Below are 20101 nucleotides of genomic sequence, written 5' to 3'. Positions count from 1 at the left end.
GCCGCCGCAAACACACACAGCCAAACCGCGCAAATATTCACCGCCTCTCGCACAACAACAACAACAACAACACACAGCCCGGCATCTCCATCGATCGATAAACAAAGCAAACACAAAACGCCCTCTCTCGCACACACAGCCGCAAGACCCGCTTCCTTTCCTTTCTCCCAGTCACGTCACGTCAGTCAAACGAAAACGAAATGAAGAATGAAAGAAAGAAGGCAGGCAGGCAGGCAACACACGCAGCAACAACACAGACTCTTTCGCACTTTTCAATTTCCGAACAGTGTGGTGGCCCTGAAAAGGGCCGTTTTCGTCTCTCCCACGGCCGCGGGAAGGCCAACGCGGCACAGCACACCGGCTGCGACGCGCCTAACCGCCGAAACCGTACAGGGTGCGCCCCTGCCTCTTCAGGGCGTACACCACGTCCATGGCCGTCACAGTCTTGCGCTTGGCGTGCTCAGTGTACGTCACCGCGTCGCGGATCACGTTCTCCAGGAACACCTTCAGCACTCCGCGGGTCTCCTCGTAGATCAGACCAGAGATGCGCTTCACGCCGCCCCTGCGAGCCAGGCGGCGGATCGCGGGCTTCGTGATGCCCTGGATGTTGTCGCGCAACACCTTGCGGTGCCGCTTGGCGCCACCCTTGCCGAGCCCCTTTCCTCCCTTGCCGCGGCCAGTCATCTCTTCTAAATCCTCAAAAAAGCTCAGGCAAGCAAAACGTCTGCTGCAGCGGCTGGCTCCTCACCCGGCGCTAGCGAGTCGGCTACGGTCTGCGCCCAGCGCACGCGCCAGCCCCCCTATATAGACTCTGGCCCGCCCTCCCCCCACCACGCGCAACCGAGGGCATATAAGCGCACCACGGTGGCTGGCGCGCGCCCGTGTCGTCAAGGCAGCACCCGACGCAGCACCTCGCTCGCCTCCACGCCGCTCCGCTACCGCTATGGCCCGCACAAAGCAAACGGCCCGCAAGTCCACCGGCGGAAAGGCGCCGCGCAAACAGCTCGCCACCAAGGCGGCGAGGAAGAGCGCGCCCGCCACCGGCGGCGTCAAGAAGCCCCACCGCTACAGGCCGGGCACCGTCGCCCTGCGAGAAATCAGGCGCTACCAGAAGAGCACAGAGCTGCTCATCCGCAAGCTGCCATTCCAGCGCCTAGTGCGCGAGATCGCCCAGGACTTCAAGACCGACCTGCGCTTCCAGAGCTCCGCGGTCATGGCCCTGCAGGAGGCCAGCGAGGCCTACCTCGTCGGCCTCTTCGAAGACACCAACCTGTGCGCAATCCACGCCAAGCGCGTCACCATCATGCCCAAGGACATCCAGCTCGCGCGCCGCATCCGCGGCGAGCGCGCCTAAACACCGCGCCAGCCGCTGGGCACCGCCCACGCACGCAAACAAACAAAACGGCCCTTTTAAGGGCCACTAACATCACTCCGTCGCGAGCAAACTTTGTCGGTCGCCTCTCGCCCCACAACCAGAGAACCAAAGACAAAACACCGCTTCCACTTCCCGTCCGTCCGCCACAGCCGCTCTCCTCTGCCAGCTTGCTGGCGCGCGCAACAATCAATCAACATCATCCCTCCCCGGCGCGGCGCTCAAAGCGCACAACACCCATCGGCCGACGCCGTCAACCACACGGGTGGCTGGCCGGCCGCCGCTTCGTTTCGAAACAAACAAACAAACAAAACAAAAACCCGCACCAACGGCCAGCCAGGCACGCAGGCTCGTCCAACGCCACCGACCCTTTCCACATCTCAACGTCCCCCGCCCCCGTTGCAAGAACACACACACAACCAAGACAAGACACATCCGAGGAGAAGGCAGGCAAACAGACAGACAAACCAAAGTATTCAAACAACATGACACAAACCAACCGTCGGCCGGCCGCGACCAAAAACGGCGACAAGCAACCGCTACCGCCGCCCGCACCCGCCACCGACCCCCCGCAATCCAACCACCACGGCACGCAAACAGTATCCACACACGGGCATACAGAAACGCCAGACGGCACAACCACACCGCAACACGACAATCAAAACCTTCCCGACGTGCTTTGATGGCCCTGAGAAGGGCCGTTTTGGGCCGCGCGTCTCTTGCGCGCCACTAGACGACGGGGACGGGGGGTGGGGACGACGGAGTCAACCGCCAACCCTTCCTTTCCTTTCCCATTCCTTTCTTCTTCTCCTCTACTTCTTCTTCTTGGGCGACGCCTTCGCCTTAGACGGCGTCGTCGCCTTCTTCGGGCGCGGCGCCTTCGGCTTCTTCGTCGGAACCTTGGCGGCCTTCTTCGCCTTCGACGGCGACTTGGCCTTGGCCGGCTTGGCAGCAGCCGCCTTCTTCGCACCGGCGGGAGCGGCCGACGCCGCAGACGCCTTCTTGGCGGCGCCCGCCTTCCGACCAGTCGCCGCCTTCACGCCACCAGCCTTCTTTGCGCCGGCCGCACGGGCACCCTTCTTCTCCTTGCTGGCCGGAGCGGCGCGCTTCTTCTTGGCACCGCCAGCACGAGCCTTGCCGCCCTCAGCCGCCCCGCCGCCGGCGCCGGCAAGCTTGAAAGAGCCGGACGCGCCCTTCCCCTTCGTCTGCACCAGCTCGCCCGCCACCACGGCCGACTTGAGGTACTTCTTGATAAACGGCGCCAGCTTCTCCGCGTCCAGCTTGTAGTGCGCGGCAATGTACTTCTTGATCGCCTGCAGCGACGATCCGCCGCGCTCCTTCAGACTCTTGATGGCGGCCGTCACCATCTCAGAGGTGCGCGGGTGCGCAGGCTTGGCGCGCGGCTTCTTCGCAGACGACGCAGACTTTGCCTTCTTCGTAGTGCCGGTGGCGGCGGGTGCCGCAGCAGTCTCGTTCGTAGCCGCCTGATCTGCCATTTCGACGACGCGCGTTAACACACAACACAGCGAGCAGCGAGAGCGAGAAGAGACACGCAGCGAGCGGAGCGCACAGCAGAGGAATAGCCGCCTCGCGCCACAGGCCCAGCCAGTGTCGCGGGCGGGCGCGGACGGCCGAGAGAGCGGCCGCCACTCTGCGCGCCGCCGCGCCGCGCCTCCCGCGCTTGCTACCGCCCAACGTCCGACAGCCTGTGCGGAGCAGCCCCACACCTGCGCCACAACCACCCGCGCCTTTCAAACCACCGAGGATGGGGCTACACACAGCCACACCACAGTCGCCAACCAGTCGCCACGGCAGCGCCGCAAACCACGGCCAAACTGCAGCCACCGCGCGCTACAGCCTGGGTCGGCCCGCCGAGAATCGCCGCCCACGCCCAAATGCCGCCCCCACAGCCCCAGCCGGCGACCGGCCACAATGGCCAAACCTTCGGCAAAGGCCCCACACCGTCGCCGCGGCAGCCCGGCCAGCGCGGCCGGCGCCACAGCCACACAAGAGGAGGCGTGCGGCGATGACGGCCGTGCAAACGCACCTCCGCCGCCCCATCGCCCTCCCACCGTTTCCCGATCGGCCCGCAGCCGTCGGGCCACGTCCTCCTCCTCTCGCCCGCCAACATTCACAGCCCTTTCGTTCGTTTCCCAACAATTTCAATTGTGCCCGCCGCAAAAAACGGGCGCCGCCTGCAAAGCAACATGCTCCGCCGGAGCGCCCCTCGCCGCTTACGAGCCAACCCCTCGCCCGAGGCAAACCGAAATCCGCAACTACAGACCAACCCAATCTGCCGTCAGCACACACGACAGCCAACATCACGCGTTACGAGTTAGACATTAGGTTCACACGTCTCGGTTAGGTTCGGTGGACGTGGGTTGGGTTAAGGGCACTTGGGTTAGGTTAAGCATTCAAAACACACGTCAGGCGTCAGAGGTTAGGTTAGGTTACGTTACATTAAGGTTAGGTTAGGTTAGGTTAGGTTAGGGGCACTTGGGTTAGGTTAAGGGTCGGTGTTAGGTTAAGCGTCAAACTTAGGTTAAGCATTCAAACCACACGTCGGGCGTCCGAGGTTAGGTTAGGTTAGGTTAGGTTAGGTTAAGGCCACTTGGGTTAGGTTAAGCCTCAAACTTAGGTTAAGCATTCAAACACACGTCGGGCGTCAGGTGGCCGCAGCAGCCGCACCTACCTACCCACCCACCCACCCACCCACCTCACGGCCGGACAGCTTGGCTTACTTGGCGCTGAGGCTGACCTCACCGCACCTCACCTCACGCTACGCAACGCTACACAGGTTCGGTTCGCTCAGCTTAGGCTTAGAGCTTAAGCGCCGAGGTCGGATTACGTTGGTTCACCTTCGGGCGCCACACTTTGGGTGTAAAGGTCGCGTCGGGTCGTCGGCACGCCGCAAAAACAAAAACAAAAGCGAAGCCACAGACAACGCCGACAAACGGGCAGCACGACCACGACCAGATACCGAGACACACGGACCACCCACCGGCCAAAGGGCACCAAACAACAAACCAGAGCACCACGTGTCGACCAGAGCAACCCGCCGCTCACGCGACGTGGCTGGCACCGAAGGGCCGCCGCAACTGCGCTTTCCGCGCCGGGCCGGATGCACGTGCGGCAACACCACCACCGCACACAGCCGCTGTTCAACATCAACCAACAACACGCCGCGGTCGCAGCCTCAACGCCAGCACACGTTTGCACCACCATTCACACGCACCGCACAAACAGCTGTCGCCGACAACACAAACACACCGCAACGACGCCGCCGCCGCCGCCGCCGCCGCCTCTACTTGTGCCGGCCACCCACCCCACCGACGGCGCACCTGTCGCCAGCCGGCAGTCGGCAGTCGGCAGTCGGCAGTCGGCAGTCGGCACGGGAAACGCACACCGCCACTTCGCTCGCGCGCACGCCACCAACCAGTCGTCGTCTCCAAAAACAACAAACAAACATAGGGCAGGCAACAAATCGCCTCGCACGAACCGTCCACAAAACTATCAAAGCACAGCCTCTGGCTAACGGCCACGACGCAGCGGCACGCTGCTCCTTTCCCCGCCCCACTCCATTCACAAAGTCACGCGACACCTTTCCGCCACTACGCGCAGCCGCACCCGACGCCCGTGGCAACGACACAACTACTGCACTATCCACCGTACACACAGCCAGCCAGCCAGCCAGCCAGCCAGCCAGCCAGCCAGCCAGCCAGCCAGCCAAAAGCACACCAACGACCCAAACACGCACGTGCAACGGCACGCCCCAAACCAGTCAACGTCGACAACCACACGCACGGCTGGAAACAGGCGTCCTTCCACGTTGCCATCAAGCTACACACAAGACACAAGGAACCAACAACAGCACGCCTGCCCGCCCGCCCCACTCTCACGCCGCAAAAAGCACACCGAAACCGCCAAACGCACATTCCCATCGCACTGACACCGACCGGCTCGCTACCACCACACCTCTCGGCAGCCGTTTCGCAGACATGACACGGCGCGACATGACATCACGACCAACTCTCCTTTCCCCGACGCCTTCGGCCGGAGCACAACGCCGCCAATTCGCCACACAGTCGACAAGCGCCCGCCCTCCCTGCACGACGCCGCGCAGCAAACGCGCCCGCAAACACATACCTCTCCTCTCTCTCGGCCGCCCGACGCGCCAACCGCCACACCGCCAGCCACTCGCAATTGTGCACTGCCGCCAGCCACACGTCCAACACGCCGCGCCGCCTCCGGCCACCCGCCAGGGGGCGCTCACGTCCGCGACAACAGCGCGGCCCGCCGGGCCAAACCGAACCGAGCCGCCCGCCGCTGCTCTGCACATCTTCCTGCGCGCATCAACAAAACGAGGCAAGCGAGCACACCCCGTCACAACGCCACATCACGCAAATGCCGTGCCGACCTCTTGTGTCTACCGCCTAAATTGCACTCACCAGCCGCCCCTTCTTCTTCCTATCTATCTATCTGTGCGTCTGTGTCGGTCCGCGCGTGACGCCTCTCAACATCCGCCGTCGCCGTCCCCGTTTCCGCCCCAATGCCATCGTCGCGCCGCCGCCTCCTCCTCCTCCTCCGCCGCCCCTGTCCGGCCCGCACCACACCATACACCGCTGCTTGTCCCGGCCGTTGCCACCAAAGGCGCCTACCGCAAACGCGCCACGCCGCAGCCCCCGTGCGTGCATCTCCGTGCCGACGCTGCCTCTCTGCCCTCCCGCACGCACTCGACCGACCGACATGCACTGCGTCGACGGCCTCGACAACACAGTCTCTGGGCTCCGCACTGCGTGTTCCGGTACGCGCGCTCAAACACCTATGTACTCATTACCAGCGATGGCGAGGCACCACACAATCTCTGACCAGAGAGTTTCTTATCGTCGCTAGTCTGCGCCACACGACACTAGTGGCACGTAGCGGGTCGGCAGGAACAGTTGTCATCTCTATGTGGCGGGTCGGGAGAGGTCGTAGTCAGTCGACGACAGTATTAGCGAGTGGACGATTGTACTGAGCGGGCGGCGGCGTGCTCTTCTCGCGACTCTGGTCTCCGTTCGGGACGATGCATATTGTTATAAAAGGTAAGGTAATGAAGCTGCATTGCGCAAATCTAATAATGTATGTCAATTGTAACTATTTTCTTCACAACAAAATGCCCCAATAATACTTTGTTTCCAAAGTAACTTTTTTTTAAAGGTAAAACCATTCATTTCCATTTAAAGAATATTTCCTCCAACAATCAAAAAATTCAATGTGAGCCGGCATTCATTGCACGAAGCTGTGTACAGGTATCTACAGTTAAGAGCACATATAGATGCAGTTTGTTTCCTCTTTTGCCTTTTTTTTTCATTGACGTAACGATCTTTTGCTCTTTTTTTTTTTGTTTTTTATTCTGATTTGTACGTAGGCTGTTTGTTTACATTTTTTTTTATTGGTAATGCCACGTAGCGCTCTGTGTGAAAATCACTGCCTGTGCCGTGTGCAGTCAGTGGCCAGTTTGCATTGTTGTCATATGAACCTGCTATAGCTGGATGTGAACAGCGCGTACCGTTGCGCAGTTAGGGGTGAGCCGCCAGCACTGGTGCATGTGAGGAGAGATATGGCGGACTTTTCAAATTACATATATTATGACTTGTGATGATATTAAGGGTAAATACATTGTTTGTTGTTCTCTATTAAAATCTTTACTTTGCTAACTATCCCTATCAGTAGTTAGTGCCCTCCGTAGTTTGAATCTCTTATTTAGCTGGCAGTAGTGGTGCTCGCTGTATTGCCGTACTTCGAGTAATGACGATTTTTGTGAGGTAAGTGATTTCCGAAAGGTGTACTTTAATGTTACTCAGGGCCATTCTTTTGCAGGGATCTTTGATAGTCAGATTGCGTTGCGCTCAAAATATAGTGCGTCACTTTAAGCGCAGTTTTGTATACATTGTTGTTCAAAGGGGGACGTTTCAGAATACAGGGCCGAAGGTCAGCCAGCGCTGCCCTTACAACGTTTATCGGGTTTTCAATTATGTCTCTTGAGATGTTCATGGTTCATTATTTCCATTCATCATATTATCGCGCGTTTCCCATCAATCTTCGTTCGTTCATTTTCTAGGGACGTTAACAACATTCTGGCACATTTTTATCATCATTCACGCACTCACTTACTTACGACTATTTGTGCGGGGAGGTTACACTTGGGTCCATTTCCATTTACATTCAATGTTGATAGACCTTTTTTTTGTTGTTGTTTTGTTGCTGGCAGGTTACAAACGCCTCATTTTATGTTGGTTGCAGCGTTTTTCTCCTTCTTCTAGTGTTTTCCCCGCTCTCACCACCGCCCCCGCCCCTCCCGCATCCGTCGGTCTCACCACGTTCACTGACGGCCGCGTCTGCGGCTACACCACAACACAACAACGGCCCCCCTCCCGGCAACCCATTCGTTTTCTCTTCTTTTGCACAAAAACAACGCCGCACGCGCCAGCCGAGCGCAGCGCAAGCCACCCACACCGCGCCCCTCCCCGTCTTTATAGCCCCCGCTTCTTGTTTTCTTCGTTTGCCCCCTCCCATCTCCCGAATGCCATGCCATGCCATGCCAGCAGCGTTACGCGTGCCCCTCCCCTGTCCACACACTACCGCGAAACGAACAGCCTTCCGGGCCACATGCAGGGCACGCCCACCGCCATTCCCGGACGCAATTCTCGAAACAACACACACACAAAATGAACGCACTATCCCCACTTCGCTTCTCTCTCTCTCTCTCTCTCTCTCTCTCTCTCTCTCTCTCTCTCTCTCTCTCTCTCTCGTCCCTTCCCTTTAACGAAAGACAAACAAACCCCAGTTAACACACTTTCTCGACACCTTCATGTAGGGAGGGAGGGAGGGAGGGAGGGTGCGTGCGTGCGTTGTCTCGACCGTGACGGCAACCATCGACGATCCATTTCCCCCACTGGTAAAACATGTTCACTAACACCTACAGACATCATTCCGTACACACACAATGGCTTTGCACACGAACATAGACGGCACGGGCACTGTCGTACATTCTTCCTCAGAACCATCTCAACGAACGTTACATACACATCCGGGAAAGCAAAGCAAAGCAACGCAACGCACACAATTCAGCCGTCAAAGGTAACGTTCACCACGGCAGACACTTGCCGCCGCGCCGTTACACGCATTTCAGTGCGGCTACAATACACCTCCGACACGGGAACGTTCCGTTGCTCTACACCGCGTTTCTCCGTTTTGTTTGGTTTTTTTTTCTTTTTTCTCTCTCTCTCTACTTTTTTTTTTCCCCTCTGTCCTTTCCTCCACCATTCTCTCCTCACGTTCTGCCCAGACATTCGACCGATCACAGAGGTTCACCTTTCGGTAACCGTTCTCAGCGCGACGGTATGACGGGTGTTCAAGACGTACCGTTGCGTGATGCCGGTGTACCGCGCCGATCGACAGTTTCCCAGAGGCGACGGATCGGACCACATCACCGACACACACAAACACGTGTGCGCACATTCGCCAAAGCGACCGTCGTCTTCTAGCGTCGCGCTTACTGTACTGTACTGTACTGCACTGGACTGGACACGCGTGCATGCATCTTCAATGACGACGTCGGTGTGCGTGCGTCGTACGCACAAGCAGACACAGTCAGTCAGACACGACTATCGAAATCAGAGTCGGAGGGAAGGTACATCATCGTGCGTGTCGCCCGTACAATGCAATACACATTGGTGTCTCAATGCGCGTTCATTTAAACGTCACTCACACGCCTCCACGCTGCAGCATTTACAGACACATCTCACCCTAGCCATGTATGGCGTGCAAACCGACCCGAAAAAACGGCCGTCGTTACACACTGACATTCCCAACAATCGCGTTTCGTTTCCATCCGTCACGTAACTAACCGGCACCTCCATCCAAAGGACACATCACCGATCGCACTTCCCCCACCTCGCAGACAGGTAACACCAACGAGTTGTGCGCACGTGCCTCCATTCCACGTCACACCGTGGCCGTACCCCGCAACACGCGACGCGCCCCCATCAATCAAATTCATCGCATCGGCCACCCCACCCCGTCGCGTCGCAACCAAAGCGGTAGCTATTGCCGCCGTCCACCCACTCACACACAAAACAACAACAACAACAACAACAACAATTCCGCCCTTCCCGCAAAGGCCATTTGGTGGCCCTGAAAAGGGCCGTTTTTGCCGCTCTCGCAACGGAGGAGCCTTCTCTCCTTCCATTCCAGAGCCACCTCCTTACTTGGAGCTCGTGTACTTGGTCACCGCCTTCGTGCCCTCGCTCACGGCGTGCTTGGCCAGCTCGCCAGGCAGCAACAGCCGCACAGCGGTCTGGATCTCGCGGGACGTGATGGTCGAGCGCTTGTTGTAGTGCGCCAGGCGGGACGCCTCGGCCGCGATGCGCTCGAAAATGTCGTTCACGAAGCTGTTCATGATGCTCATCGCCTTCGACGAGATGCCCGTGTCAGGGTGCACCTGCTTCAGCACCTTGTAGATGTAGATGGCATAGCTCTCCTTCCTCTTGCGCTTCTTCTTCTTGTCGCCCTTCGAAATGTTCTTCTGAGCCTTGCCAGCCTTCTTGGCGGCCTTCCCGCTAGTCTTGGGCGGCATCTCAAACAAGAACGTGAACGTACGGCAGCAACACCAGTAGCAAGCGCTCCGCTCTAGTCAGCGTCTCCCCACACAGTGGCACCCAGCGCGCCCCGCCGCCGCACCTTTACCAGCTCGCCCCGTTGCGGCCGCCGACCAATGGGCCGCGAGCGCAACCGGCCGCCGCACCCGAGAGCATAAAGGACCCCCACCCCTGGCGGCGCCGCCACTCCGCTGCTCGACTCGCTGCGGCTCGCACCGTCCTTCGTCTCGTCTCGTTTTCACACCACAGCCCATCGCCATGTCCGGACGCGGAAAGGGAGGCAAAGTCAAGGGCAAGTCAAAGTCCCGCTCCAGCAGGGCCGGGCTCCAGTTCCCGGTCGGCAGAATCCACCGCCTCCTGCGCAAGGGAAACTACGCCGAGCGCGTCGGCGCCGGGGCGCCCGTCTACCTCGCCGCCGTCATGGAGTACCTCGCGGCTGAGGTGCTCGAGCTGGCCGGAAACGCGGCCCGCGACAACAAGAAGACGCGCATCATCCCGCGCCACCTGCAGCTTGCCATCCGCAACGACGAGGAGCTCAACAAGCTCCTGTCGGGCGTCACCATCGCACAGGGTGGTGTCCTGCCCAACATCCAGGCCGTCCTGCTGCCAAAGAAGACCGAGAAGAAGGCCTAAACAGAGAGGCCAGGCAATCGGCACGCGGACCCGCCGCCCAGCAGCGCTGCGTGCTCCCCTGCACGCAACGCGCTTTGCCGGCCCGGCTCACAACAATCGGCCCTTTTCAGGGCCACCACACAAACCTACGTCCAAAGCAAAATTGCAGTCGTCCTCGCCGCACTTTACTTTAACGTCACTTCCACAGCCGCCGCCGGCAACAAGACCATACCAACTGCTACGATTGCAGGGGGGAGAAATTCTGCGAGGTACCTCGGTGTCACGCCTGACATCCAAGTGTCACATAGGGGAACTTGGCACAAACGCTCACGCCAGGATGCACATCCTGTACCCTGTTCCCTCGACCCCGCAACAGGCGTAGCGATACTGGAATATGCGCGCCCTGTATGGGGCTGTGCAGCCAGATCGACGATGCATCGCCTACAGAAGGGTCCAAAGCAGAGCGCTCTACGACGGGCCTTACACGTCCCCGCGGCAGACCTGCATAGAACCACTCACAACACGATTCCGCGCCCTGGCACAAGCGTTCTACGCCACCGCGCGGAAGTCAGAAAATGACTGTTACGTCTTGACCCTTGGGCGATATGAACACCACAGGGACAGATGTGCAAGACCCGAGAGTCGCTGCTCCAGCAGTAGCACAGACAGAACACATAATCACTCTCAACAAACAGCAACGTCCGAAAACAAGCACAGTACCGAAGATAAGAACAACACACAGAAAAGAGGAGCAAATGTCCACAGGCGACAATAACCTCCACCAACTCCCCCTCTAACGGTAAGAGGACTAAAAGAGAGAAGAACAAGAAGAGCCGCCGCCATCTTGTCGTCCACAGCCGCCCGTGTGGCCCAACACACACACACACACACCTTGTTTTGTTTCGTTTGCCTCAAGCACCTCCACGCACGCACAGTCGCCTTCCAAACGACAAGACAACGACAGCAATAATGACCACTGCGAGAGGAGCGTGTCGACACACCGCCCTCCACTCCCGCGCGCCCCAAACAAACGAAACAGCTGATCCGGCCGCCTATCGGCACGCCTTGCCTCGGCAACTCCAACGCCGCCGCAAACACACACAGCCAAACCGCGCAAATATTCACCGCCTCTCGCACAACAACAACAACAACAACACACAGCCCGGCATCTCCATCGATCGATAAACAAAGCAAACACAAAACGCCCTCTCTCGCACACACAGCCGCAAGACCCGCTTCCTTTCCTTTCTCCCAGTCACGTCACGTCAGTCAAACGAAAACGAAATGAAGAATGAAAGAAAGAAGGCAGGCAGGCAGGCAACACACGCAGCAACAACACAGACTCTTTCGCACTTTTCAATTTCCGAACAGTGTGGTGGCCCTGAAAAGGGCCGTTTTCGTCTCTCCCACGGCCGCGGGAAGGCCAACGCGGCACAGCACACCGGCTGCGACGCGCCTAACCGCCGAAACCGTACAGGGTGCGCCCCTGCCTCTTCAGGGCGTACACCACGTCCATGGCCGTCACAGTCTTGCGCTTGGCGTGCTCAGTGTACGTCACCGCGTCGCGGATCACGTTCTCCAGGAACACCTTCAGCACTCCGCGGGTCTCCTCGTAGATCAGACCAGAGATGCGCTTCACGCCGCCCCTGCGAGCCAGGCGGCGGATCGCGGGCTTCGTGATGCCCTGGATGTTGTCGCGCAACACCTTGCGGTGCCGCTTGGCGCCACCCTTGCCGAGCCCCTTTCCTCCCTTGCCGCGGCCAGTCATCTCTTCTAAATCCTCAAAAAAGCTCAGGCAAGCAAAACGTCTGCTGCAGCGGCTGGCTCCTCACCCGGCGCTAGCGAGTCGGCTACGGTCTGCGCCCAGCGCACGCGCCAGCCCCCCTATATAGACTCTGGCCCGCCCTCCCCCCACCACGCGCAACCGAGGGCATATAAGCGCACCACGGTGGGCTGGCGCGCGCCCGTGTCGTCAAGGCAGCACCCGACGCAGCACCTCGCTCGCCTCCACGCCGCTCCGCTACCGCTATGGCCCGCACAAAGCAAACGGGCCCGCAAGTCCACCGGCGGAAAGGGCGCCGCGCAAACAGCTCGCCACCAAGGCGGCGAGGAAGAGCGCGCCCGCCACCGGCGGCGTCAAGAAGCCCCACCGCTACAGGCCGGGCACCGTCGCCCTGCGAGAAATCAGGCGCTACCAGAAGAGCACAGAGCTGCTCATCCGCAAGCTGCCATTCCAGCGCCTAGTGCGCGAGATCGCCCAGGACTTCAAGACCGACCTGCGCTTCCAGAGCTCCGCGGTCATGGCCCTGCAGGAGGCCAGCGAGGCCTACCTCGTCGGCCTCTTCGAAGACACCAACCTGTGCGCAATCCACGCCAAGCGCGTCACCATCATGCCCAAGGACATCCAGCTCGCGCGCCGCATCCGCGGCGAGCGCGCCTAAACACCGCGCCAGCCGCTGGGCACCGCCCACGCACGCAAACAAACAAAACGGCCCTTTTAAGGGCCACTAACATCACTCCGTCGCGAGCAAACTTTGTCGGTCGCCTCTCGCCCCACAACCAGAGAACCAAAGACAAAACACCGCTTCCACTTCCCGTCCGTCCGCCACAGCCGCTCTCCTCTGCCAGCTTGCTGGCGCGCGCAACAATCAATCAACATCATCCCTCCCCGGCGCGGCGCTCAAAGCGCACAACACCCATCGGCCGACGCCGTCAACCACACGGGTGGCTGGCCGGCCGCCGCTTCGTTTCGAAACAAACAAACAAACAAAACAAAAACCCGCACCAACGGCCAGCCAGGCACGCAGGCTCGTCCAACGCCACCGACCCTTTCCACATCTCAACGTCCCCCGCCCCCGTTGCAAGAACACACACACAACCAAGACAAGACACATCCGAGGAGAAGGCAGGCAAACAGACAGACAAACCAAAGTATTCAAACAACATGACACAAACCAACCGTCGGCCGGCCGCGACCAAAAACGGCGACAAGCAACCGCTACCGCCGCCCGCACCCGCCACCGACCCCCCCGCAATCCAACCACCACGGCACGCAAACAGTATCCACACACGGGCATACAGAAACGCCAGACGGCACAACCACACCGCAACACGACAATCAAAACCTTCCGACGTGCTTTGATGGCCCTGAGAAGGGCCGTTTTGGGCCGCGCGTCTCTTGCGCGCCACTAGACGACGGGGACGGGGGGTGGGGACGACGGAGTCAACCGCCAACCCTTCCTTTCCTTTCCCATTCCTTTCTTCTTCTCCTCTACTTCTTCTTCTTGGGCGACGCCTTCGCCTTAGACGGCGTCGTCGCCTTCTTCGGGCGCGGCGCCTTCGGCTTCTTCGTCGGAACCTTGGCGGCCTTCTTCGCCTTCGACGGCGACTTGGCCTTGGCCGGCTTGGCAGCAGCCGCCTTCTTCGCACCGGCGGGAGCGGCCGACGCCGCAGACGCCTTCTTGGCGGCGCCCGCCTTCCGACCAGTCGCCGCCTTCACGCCACCAGCCTTCTTTGCGCCGGCCGCACGGGCACCCTTCTTCTCCTTGCTGGCCGGAGCGGCGCGCTTCTTCTTGGCACCGCCAGCACGAGCCTTGCCGCCCTCAGCCGCCCCGCCGCCGGCGCCGGCAAGCTTGAAAGAGCCGGACGCGCCCTTCCCCTTCGTCTGCACCAGCTCGCCCGCCACCACGGCCGACTTGAGGTACTTCTTGATAAACGGCGCCAGCTTCTCCGCGTCCAGCTTGTAGTGCGCGGCAATGTACTTCTTGATCGCCTGCAGCGACGATCCGCCGCGCTCCTTCAGACTCTTGATGGCGGCCGTCACCATCTCAGAGGTGCGCGGGTGCGCAGGCTTGGCGCGCGGCTTCTTCGCAGACGACGCAGACTTTGCCTTCTTCGTAGTGCCGGTGGCGGCGGGTGCCGCAGCAGTCTCGTTCGTAGCCGCCTGATCTGCCATTTCGACGACGCGCGTTAACACACAACACAGCGAGCAGCGAGAGCGAGAAGAGACACGCAGCGAGCGGAGCGCACAGCAGAGGAATAGCCGCCTCGCGCCACAGGCCCAGCCAGTGTCGCGGGCGGGCGCGGACGGCCGAGAGAGCGGCCGCCACTCTGCGCGCCGCCGCGCCGCGCCTCCCGCGCTTGCTACCGCCCAACGTCCGACAGCCTGTGCGGAGCAGCCCCACACCTGCGCCACAACCACCCGCGCCTTTCAAACCACCGAGGATGGGGCTACACACAGCCACACCACAGTCGCCAACCAGTCGCCACGGCAGCGCCGCAAACCACGGCCAAACTGCAGCCACCGCGCGCTACAGCCTGGGTCGGCCCGCCGAGAATCGCCGCCCACGCCCAAATGCCGCCCCCACAGCCCCAGCCGGCGACCGGCCACAATGGCCAAACCTTCGGCAAAGGCCCCACACCGTCGCCGCGGCAGCCCGGCCAGCGCGGCCGGCGCCACAGCCACACAAGAGGAGGCGTGCGGCGATGACGGCCGTGCAAACGCACCTCCGCCGCCCCATCGCCCTCCCACCGTTTCCCGATCGGCCCGCAGCCGTCGGGCCACGTCCTCCTCCTCTCGCCCGCCAACATTCACAGCCCTTTCGTTCGTTTCCCAACAATTTCAATTGTGCCCGCCGCAAAAAACGGGCGCCGCCTGCAAAGCAACATGCTCCGCCGGAGCGCCCCTCGCCGCTTACGAGCCAACCCCTCGCCCGAGGCAAACCGAAATCCGCAACTACAGACCAACCCAATCTGCCGTCAGCACACACGACAGCCAACATCACGCGTTACGAGTTAGACATTAGGTTCACACGTCTCGGTTAGGTTCGGTGGACGTGGGTTGGGTTAAGGGCACTTGGGTTAGGTTAAGCATTCAAAACACACGTCAGGCGTCAGAGGTTAGGTTAGGTTACGTTACATTAAGGTTAGGTTAGGTTAGGTTAGGTTAGGGGCACTTGGGTTAGGTTAAGGGTCGGTGTTAGGTTAAGCGTCAAACTTAGGTTAAGCATTCAAACCACACGTCGGGCGTCCGAGGTTAGGTTAGGTTAGGTTAGGTTAGGTTAAGGCCACTTGGGTTAGGTTAAGCCTCAAACTTAGGTTAAGCATTCAAACACACGTCGGGCGTCAGGTGGCCGCAGCAGCCGCACCTACCTACCCACCCACCCACCCACCCACCTCACGGCCGGACAGCTTGGCTTACTTGGCGCTGAGGCTGACCTCACCGCACCTCACCTCACGCTACGCAACGCTACACAGGTTCGGTTCGCTCAGCTTAGGCTTAGAGCTTAAGCGCCGAGGTCGGATTACGTTGGTTCACCTTCGGGCGCCACACTTTGGGTGTAAAGGTCGCGTCGGGTCGTCGGCACGCCGCAAAAACAAAAACAAAAGCGAAGCCACAGACAACGCCGACAAACGGGCAGCACGACCACGACCAGATACCGAGACACACGGACCACCCACCGGCCAAAGGGCACCAAACAACAAACCAGAGCACCACGTGTCGACCAGAGCAACCCGCCGCTCACGCGACGTGGCTGGCACCGAAGGGCCGCCGCAACTGCGCTTTCCGCGCCGGGCCGGATGCACGTGCGGCAACACCACCACCGCACACAGCCGCTGTTCAACATCAACCAACAACACGCCGCGGTCGCAGCCTCAACGCCAGCACACGTTTGCACCACCATTCACACGCACCGCACAAACAGCTGTCGCCGACAACACAAACACACCGCAACGACGCCGCCGCCGCCGCCGCCGCCGCCGCCTCTACTTGTGCCGGCCACCCACCCCACCGACGGCGCACCTGTCGCCAGCCGGCAGTCGGCAGTCGGCAGTCGGCAGTCGGCAGTCGGCACGGGAAACGCACACCGCCACTTCGCTCGCGCGCACGCCACCAACCAGTCGTCGTCTCCAAAAACAACAAACAAACATAGGGCAGGCAACAAATCGCCTCGCACGAACCGTCCACAAAACTATCAAAGCACAGCCTCTGGCTAACGGCCACGACGCAGCGGCACGCTGCTCCTTTCCCCGCCCCACTCCATTCACAAAGTCACGCGACACCTTTCCCGCCACTACGCGCAGCCGCACCCGACGCCCGTGGCAACGACACAACTACTGCACTATCCACCGTACACACAGCCAGCCAGCCAGCCAGCCAGCCAGCCAGCCAGCCAGCCAGCCAGCCAGCCAAAAGCACACCAACGACCCAAACACGCACGTGCAACGGCACGCCCCAAACCAGTCAACGTCGACAACCACACGCACGGCTGGAAACAGGCGTCCTTCCACGTTGCCATCAAGCTACACACAAGACACAAGGAACCAACAACAGCACGCCTGCCCGCCCCGCCCCACTCTCACGCCGCAAAAAGCACACCGAAACCGCCAAACGCACATTCCCATCGCACTGACACCGACCGGCTCGCTACCACCACACCTCTCGGCAGCCGTTTCGCAGACATGACACGGCGCGACATGACATCACGACCAACTCTCCTTTCCCCGACGCCTTCGGCCGGAGCACAACGCCGCCAATTCGCCACACAGTCGACAAGCGCCCGCCCTCCCTGCACGACGCCGCGCAGCAAACGCGCCCGCAAACACATACCTCTCCTCTCTCTCGGCCGCCCGACGCGCCAACCGCCACACCGCCAGCCACTCGCAATTGTGCACTGCCGCCAGCCACACGTCCAACACGCCGCGCCGCCTCCGGCCACCCGCCAGGGGGCGCTCACGTCCGCGACAACAGCGCGGCCCGCCGGGCCAAACCGAACCGAGCCGCCCGCCGCTGCTCTGCACATCTTCCTGCGCGCATCAACAAAACGAGGCAAGCGAGCACACCCCGTCACAACGCCACATCACGCAAATGCCGTGCCGACCTCTTGTGTCTACCGCCTAAATTGCACTCACCAGCCGCCCCTTCTTCTTCCTATCTATCTATCTGTGCGTCTGTGTCGGTCCGCGCGTGACGCCTCTCAACATCCGCCGTCGCCGTCCCCGTTTCCGCCCCAATGCCATCGTCGCGCCGCCGCCTCCTCCTCCTCCTCCGCCGCCCCTGTCCGGCCCGCACCACACCATACACCGCTGCTTGTCCCGGCCGTTGCCACCAAAGGCGCCTACCGCAAACGCGCCACGCCGCAGCCCCCGTGCGTGCATCTCCGTGCCGACGCTGCCTCTCTGCCCTCCCGCACGCACTCGACCGACCGACATGCACTGCGTCGACGGCCTCGACAACACAGTCTCTGGGCTCCGCACTGCGTGTTCCGGTACGCGCGCTCAAACACCTATGTACTCATTACCAGCGATGGCGAGGCACCACACAATCTCTGACCAGAGAGTTTCTTATCGTCGCTAGTCTGCGCCACACGACACTAGTGGCACGTAGCGGGTCGGCAGGAACAGTTGTCATCTCTATGTGGCGGGTCGGGAGAGGTCGTAGTCAGTCGACGACAGTATTAGCGAGTGGACGATTGTACTGAGCGGGCGGCGGCGTGCTCTTCTCGCGACTCTGGTCTCCGTTCGGGACGATGCATATTGTTATAAAAGGTAAGGTAATGAAGCTGCATTGCGCAAATCTAATAATGTATGTCAATTGTAACTATTTTCTTCACAACAAAATGCCCCAATAATACTTTGTTTCCAAAGTAACTTTTTTTTAAAGGTAAAACCATTCATTTCCATTTAAAGAATATTTCCTCCAACAATCAAAAAATTCAATGTGAGCCGGCATTCATTGCACGAAGCTGTGTACAGGTATCTACAGTTAAGAGCACATATAGATGCAGTTTGTTTCCTCTTTTGCCTTTTTTTTTCATTGACGTAACGATCTTTTGCTCTTTTTTTTTTGTTTTTTATTCTGATTTGTACGTAGGCTGTTTGTTTACATTTTTTTTTATTGGTAATGCCACGTAGCGCTCTGTGTGAAAATCACTGCCTGTGCCGTGTGCAGTCAGTGGCCAGTTTGCATTGTTGTCATATGAACCTGCTATAGCTGGATGTGAACAGCGCGTACCGTTGCGCAGTTAGGGGTGAGCCGCCAGCACTGGTGCATGTGAGGAGAGATATGGCGGACTTTTCAAATTACATATATTATGACTTGTGATGATATTAAGGGTAAATACATTGTTTGTTGTTCTCTATTAAAATCTTTACTTTGCTAACTATCCCTATCAGTAGTTAGTGCCCTCCGTAGTTTGAATCTCTTATTTAGCTGGCAGTAGTGGTGCTCGCTGTATTGCCGTACTTCGAGTAATGACGATTTTTGTGAGGTAAGTGATTTCCGAAAGGTGTACTTTAATGTTACTCAGGGCCATTCTTTTGCAGGGATCTTTGATAGTCAGATTGCGTTGCGCTCAAAATATAGTGCGTCACTTTAAGCGCAGTTTTGTATACATTGTTGTTCAAAGGGGGACGTTTCAGAATACAGGGCCGAAGGTCAGCCAGCGCTGCCCTTACAACGTTTATCGGGTTTTCAATTATGTCTCTTGAGATGTTCATGGTTCATTATTTCCATTCATCATATTATCGCGCGTTTCCCATCAATCTTCGTTCGTTCATTTTCTAGGGACGTTAACAACATTCTGGCACATTTTTATCATCATTCACGCACTCACTTACTTACGACTATTTGTGCGGGGAGGTTACACTTGGGTCCATTTCCATTTACATTCAATGTTGATAGACCTTTTTTTTGTTGTTGTTTTGTTGCTGGCAGGTTACAAACGCCTCATTTTATGTTGGTTGCAGCGTTTTTCTCCTTCTTCTAGTGTTTTCCCCGCTCTCACCACCGCCCCCGCCCCTCCCGCATCCGTCGGTCTCACCACGTTCACTGACGGCCGCGTCTGCGGCTACACCACAACACAACAACGGCCCCCTCCCGGCAACCCATTCGTTTTCTCTTCTTTTGCACAAAAACAACGCCGCACGCGCCAGCCGAGCGCAGCGCAAGCCACCCACACCGCGCCCCTCCCCGTCTTTATAGCCCCCGCTTCTTGTTTTCTTCGTTTGCCCCCTCCCATCTCCCGAATGCCATGCCATGCCATGCCAGCAGCGTTACGCGTGCCCCTCCCCTGTCCACACACTACCGCGAAACGAACAGCCTTCCGGGCCACATGCAGGGCACGCCCACCGCCATTCCCGGACGCAATTCTCGAAACAACACACACACAAAATGAACGCACTATCCCCACTTCGCTTCTCTCTCTCTCTCTCTCTCTCTCTCTCTCTCTCTCTCTCTCTCTCTCTCTCTCTCTCGTCCCTTCCCTTTAACGAAAGACAAACAAACCCCAGTTAACACACTTTCTCGACACCTTCATGTAGGGAGGGAGGGAGGGAGGGAGGGTGCGTGCGTGCGTTGTCTCGACCGTGACGGCAACCATCGACGATCCATTTCCCCCACTGGTAAAACATGTTCACTAACACCTACAGACATCATTCCGTACACACACAATGGCTTTGCACACGAACATAGACG

The sequence above is a fragment of the Schistocerca cancellata genome, chromosome 9, assembly GCF_023864275.1.
Source record: "Schistocerca cancellata isolate TAMUIC-IGC-003103 chromosome 9, iqSchCanc2.1, whole genome shotgun sequence".
In the NCBI taxonomy this organism is placed as follows: domain Eukaryota; kingdom Metazoa; phylum Arthropoda; class Insecta; order Orthoptera; family Acrididae; genus Schistocerca; species Schistocerca cancellata.
This window is presented reverse-complemented; position numbering follows the sequence as displayed.